We start from the raw sequence: 6,000 nt of genomic DNA, 5'->3' as shown, positions 1-6,000 counted from the left end.
GTGGTCAGCGCTATCGCTGACCGCCTGCGGATGCCGCTGCTGGTAGGATGGTGAGCAGCGGCTGCCCGCAGGTGCTGCCAAGACTGTCGGGAGCACCTTTTTGTAGGGGGTGCACATGCAGCCGCATGCACCCCCTATGCATCGCCCCTGCTGTCCCTAGTAGCCTTTGATCCTCACTACCTCACAGTGCATTTTTATATTTCATCTGTCTCATCTTTATTATGGCATTCTGTATTTTACATGTTATACTTTTAAACCCTTAAGGAATGTACTTTCTGTAGAATAAAGTTACACCCTGGACCATTGTTAAAAAATGCAATGAAATTGTAACTGCAAAGTGATAAAATCTGCTGTATTGGGCAGTCCCTTGAATGAAAGCAAGTATGAATGACAAACCAAGTACCTCTGGCTGTTAATTGACAATAGCCTAGCCACTTACCATTACAGAACTCTACAAGCCATTTTAAACTAATCAAGCCAAGGACCTTATTCCTGAAACTGAGGACCCACCGGATGGACTATTCCTGTAACCCATGACAATACAGCCATTAAGTCAATAAGTCAAGGGTGGACTCCTTAAATTTCAGGTACCAGCAGGCAGACACCCCTGTGATTAAAAGCTGTCAAAACTGACATGAGACATCGATCTTTGGATTGGGTAGCCAAGATGATGCTGGGGGATCACACAAGTCTGCCAGAAAGGGTTAAAAGGCAGTGAAGCATGACCCTCAGGGGCACCCTCTTATCCAGCACCTGACCTACTGAGACAGGACAAGCATACCCCCTTCTGGATATGACATCACCTTGAAGGAAGCTGACCATCAACAGCAGACTCCAGGGCCTCAGATAGGTAGATATACTGACACCAGTGCTCTCACAATCACTACAGCAGCTACTATACACTATACTACATGGGTTTAAATGACATGCATTTGAATGAGTGAGCTCATGTGTGTATATTAAGGTGACCAGTACCCCTCATAACTCAAAGTTTTCATTTATGATTTTATTGTTAACTTCACATACCATCTAATAAACTAGAATTTATGATGATCTGAAGAGTTGGTCCTTTGTAGCCAATACTGGGGCCAGCAACGGCTGTGCTCCCTGTCCACAGATACTGCTTGGCTGCTGCCTCTGGCCTCCCTTCTTTCTGTACCCCAGGGGCAGCCCTCAGGGGGCAGGAGTGGTTGCAGCAGGGGTCTTGCGCAGTCAGCCTGCCATGCCCCCTCACTTGCTGCTACACCCTGTCCTTGCCCTGGTGGTGTCTGTGGCACAGAGCGAGGCCTGGCAGCGCAGGGCAGCCTCCCTGGAGCTGCATTTGGTGGGCAAATGTGGGCCCTGCAGGTGGGGGCTGGGAATCACTGGTGAACGGAGGTGCTCACAGGCAGCCTGAGCTCCCAGCCAGGGCCTGAGAGCAGCAAGGATGTGGCTTCAGTCTGTACCCAGGAGGTTTAGGTACTGGGCTGCCCTCACTGGGGCCACTGACAGATTGGCTGAGTGTGAGCTTCTGCTGCAGGGCCTGAGAGCAATCAATATAGCTTGAAAAGGGTGCCTAAGACATTTTTTTTTTGGAAAAATATATGTCTATATATATATGAGATTATATATATATCTACACTCTGAGTATCACTCCACAAAGAAAAACCATAATTCATTACAAAACTCACCTCTGCAGCACCTGCAGAAAGGCCTAGCTGGCCACCCAGACCTGTTACAACATCCACACTGCGTCCCATACACACACACAAACTCTGGTCTCTCAGGACCATAAGAATATCAGCCCTAGCCCCCAGCATACCTAGAGGACCAGTACTAACAGCTAGATGACAAGTCTTTAATTTTAACCCAGTTTTTATCTGCTCATGGACAGCCACAGTGAGCAATATAAAGCAAACAAGAAGACATATTTGCATGCCTACTTGCATATACACAGAATATGCCAATAAATATGCAAATGAGCCACCCCTCACTCCACATTGCTCATGTAACGCAGCAGAGCCTGACAAAGGGACTTTGATCCTGAAAGCTTACAGAAAGGGACAATTTTCTTGCCATTTTTCAGTTGGTCTAATAAAAGGTATAATTTTGGAACCAAGGATTCTAGTTTTTTGTATGTCTTTTTGTCTCAGACCAACAGGGCTACCAAGTACACCCCTGAAACATGGAAGATGCCGAATTTTAGCTGATTTTGGATTTTAAACTTCATTGCAGAACAACAAGGAAGTATTTTTACCTCCCTGCCTGGCATCTGACACCTCCAGGGAAGGAATTCTACCTGATAAACACATCAACAAGCTACTGAACACAGCTCACAAAGACACTCCCATGAACTCAGAGGGACAGCCTTCCATCTTCAGCTCCCTCTGTGCAAAAATGAAGTTTATTTCCTACCTATTGGTACTTTTTACCACCTTATACCATCTACGCTTTTCCCAGAGCCTGACGAAGGCACTTTGATCCCAAAAGCTTGCAGAAAAAGACAATTTTCTTGCCATTTTCCAGTTGGTCTAATAAAACGTATCATTTTGGAACCAAGAGTTCTAGTTTTTTTGTATGCCTTATTAGCTATAGGCAGACAAGGTTCCTTGGGTGAATCTGATATCTTTTATTAGACCAACCCAAATAGTTGGAAAATCATTTTTTAAAGACATATTTGTAAAAAGATCAAGAATCTATGGCAAGCAGATGGTGTGAAATATAGTTGGGGCTCCAACACCAGCTTATCTTTAAGATGTATGGCATTTATATAAGTCTAGTAAATCAAGTATCTGCTTCTCTGAAATATTTTATGAGTTCCTGTCTTAACCCCTATAGCAGATTAATCCCTGCTGAAATGGCATCGGTTAATTTGGGCTTCAGTCCTTAAAGTGCAGTTCTAGTCTGGAAAGGGACTATACAAGAATGAACCCTGCTTTGGGGAAATGATTAGAAATTATTATTCTGCTCTATTTGGCACCTTTGGGCGTATCCAGACAAGTGCGCACGTGCCTCTTGTAGCATCTCAAACCCCTTTGAGACACTGCAAGAGGCACATGTGGGAACAAAACAAGTGCAGTGTGGAGGCAAAATTAGACCCCTGGATATCCAAGGGTCAAAAAATACCCCAGTAGAAAAAAGCGGGACAGGCAACCAGAGGTTTGGTCCTCCACAGAGCTGCTCTGGTAGCCAGCCCTGGCCCTTGCTCAGGTGCTGAATCACTCTGCCTGCCTGTGTGGGGCAACCAGTGGTGCAGGCTGCAGGGACCTGGACCTGGCTTCATGGCAGGTAAGTAGGAGGTTGGGGGGGCTGGAGAAGGGGGGAAGGGAACCATGTGGAGGCCCTGCCTGGCCCCAGCCCCCCTGTGAGTTCCTCTTGCCCCCGCATTCATTCCCTCTGCCCTGTTCATTCCCTCAACTCCTTGTTCATTTCCCCCGCCCTGTTTGTTCACCCAACTCCCCGTTCATTCCCCCGCGCCCCCATACATTCCCCCAACTCCTTGTTCGTTCCCCCTGCCCCGTTTGTTCCCAACTCCCCATGTGTCCCCCCCACCCCCTGTGGAGACGAGCCCCTGGAGACAAGCTGATGTTCCGTTGCTCATCTCCAGCCTCCTCCTCGTTCCCCTGCTCATTTCCAGACAGCAGGGAAAATGAGGGGACAGCACGGGAACAAGCAGGAGGTTGGAGATGAGCAGGAGGCTGGAGACAAGCAGGGGAACGTTTCCAGCTTGTCTCTCCAGCCCCAGAGAGAGGGAAAGGAGGGAAGGCTCTGATTTTTTGTTTGTTTCTTTCTTTTAACAAATTAGATTAAGAGACATTCTAAACTTTGATGCTTTGGTCAGTTATTGTAGAGTCTGGAGGGATGTGGTTGGTCCTAGGCTGAAGAGGTAGCAGAGGCTTTTGGCCTGGGACCCTGGGTCTATTCCTGCCTCCCTCCACCAAAGAGGGAAATTCAGATAAGAAGGGGGAGGAGGCAGCAGGGAAGACTGTGGACGATCATCCCAGTCCTCAGGGCCAGGCCGGGCCGGCTCTTGCGGTTCCAGTGCTGCAGCCAGGAACTACGTGGTGCCAGGGCGGGGGACAGGAGGGTAGAGAGGAATGATGGCAGTGGGCAGAAAAGTGGGAAAGTGATAGGGGCTGGGGAGTGGCAGTGAGCAGGCACATGGGAATGCAGCAACAGCTAGGTGGTAGTGCAGGGCCCATGCTGGTGCACTGGGGCCAGCACCGGTGAGGGCCCAGAGCAGAGCATCAGGAGCACAGGGCCTAGGCTAGCAGGGGCTGCATGGAGCTGGGCTGGGCTGCACCAGCAGGAAGATGTGGGAGCCAGGCCAGCTGCCAGCCTGCACCCCACTCTGCCTGCTGCACTCCCGCCCAGCTGTCACTGTGCTCCCACATGCCTGCGTGCTGCCGCTGCCCTGCCACCTGCCCCCAGACAGCGGTGGCAGATGGGGGGAAGTGGCGGTGAGTGGAAACACAGGTCCCACACCAGTGCCCTGAGGTCAGGAGTGGCAGGAGCGCGGAGCCGGGGCTTGGAGAAGCACTGGCTGGGGCTCCACTTGCTGTGGGAGGGCTCTGGCCAAACCCTCCCCCTCCACACATGCTACAACCCTACCCAGCCACCCTCCCCCACAAACCCCATACCCACCCACACCACACACCCCATATGCACCCTTACCCCACATACTCACACTCCCATACCTATCCATCCCCTCACAAACCCCCCACACACCCCCACACCTCACATACCTACATACCCACAGCCCACCACAAACCTATACCCACTAACCCACAAGCCTATACCTCCCCACACCCCCAATATACAAAAGTAAAACTTAATTTTAAGCTATTATACAATCACCTCTTATGTATGCTACACAAACACATGTAAATCAGGGCAAAATATTTTTTTGAAATAAAATTAATGAATGCTGTAGTAGATATTTGATTTTTAGAATATAATTTGGAATTTTTATGGTTCCGAGATGGCAACCCCCCTTGCTGAAAGGAGTACTTCTTGGGGGCAAGGTGAGGGACTTCACGTGGCAAAGGTCAGGGGTTAGAAGGCGGGATTTCTGGCCCCAAGATAGTGACCAGGGGGCAGGGCACCTGTGAAGGGGCAGGGCTACCCTTGCGGCCCCCAACAGTTGCCAAAACTCGGTAAGTGGCCCTGCACCCAAAATAATTGCCTGCCCCGACTTAGGTAGAGTTTGTATGGTAAGGTATTTGGAAAATAGTATTACAATACAGGAAACTGAGAAAATATTACATAGAACCTTTGAGACAACGCAAACTTGGAACACCCCTGCCATTTTATGATCATTTCCCAGAACCCAGCTGTGCCAATCTGTAAGAGCCCCGGTACACATATCCCGGCCAGGTATTTGCTAGGTATTTGTGTCTGGGTCTCATGCACCCGTGTGTTCTTTAAATTCTCTAGTTCTGAGTATATTCCAGCACTGTCTCTTTCCTTGATCCTTTAAACACACTTCCTAGGCATAACCTCTCTCAGAAATGGGTCCTCTTAGCTGTATATAACAATAAAATACCGGTATGTATTTCCATGCTTCAATTTCCTCCCCATTCTTGAGCACTCTTTGGGTTGTCATGGTCTTGTAGGGTTTCATGATCATTCCTCTCATCCATGTGAGGTCTCTGGACTGTGGAGCCGCTCTCTCCCTAACTCTGGTGTTGTTACGTAGATCAGCTCAATGCCTCTGTTTCATAGTGCTGTTGGTGTGGTTTTGAGAGCTGCATTCTCTCATTTGCTTGTAGTTTTCATACGTACGTATGTAGTTGCAGGACCCATTTGTTGGGAATCAGAGCAGCGCCGGCAGCTGCTTTCTGACCCCCCCCACCGGAGCAGTAAAACTTTCACCTGACAGGCGGGTAGTGATGGATGGGGTGAAATTAACCAGGCACAGACGCGTGTTGGTTACAGGAGATTGTTTACTTACGTCGCCCAGATAGTGACATGCGACGCAGGCTGAGCCTTTGTTCCTGTTACAGTTGCATCGATTACAGT

This window comes from Alligator mississippiensis, chromosome 3, assembly GCF_030867095.1.
Source record: "Alligator mississippiensis isolate rAllMis1 chromosome 3, rAllMis1, whole genome shotgun sequence".
NCBI classification, from domain to species: domain Eukaryota; kingdom Metazoa; phylum Chordata; order Crocodylia; family Alligatoridae; genus Alligator; species Alligator mississippiensis.
Note: the sequence above shows the minus strand (reverse complement) of the source record.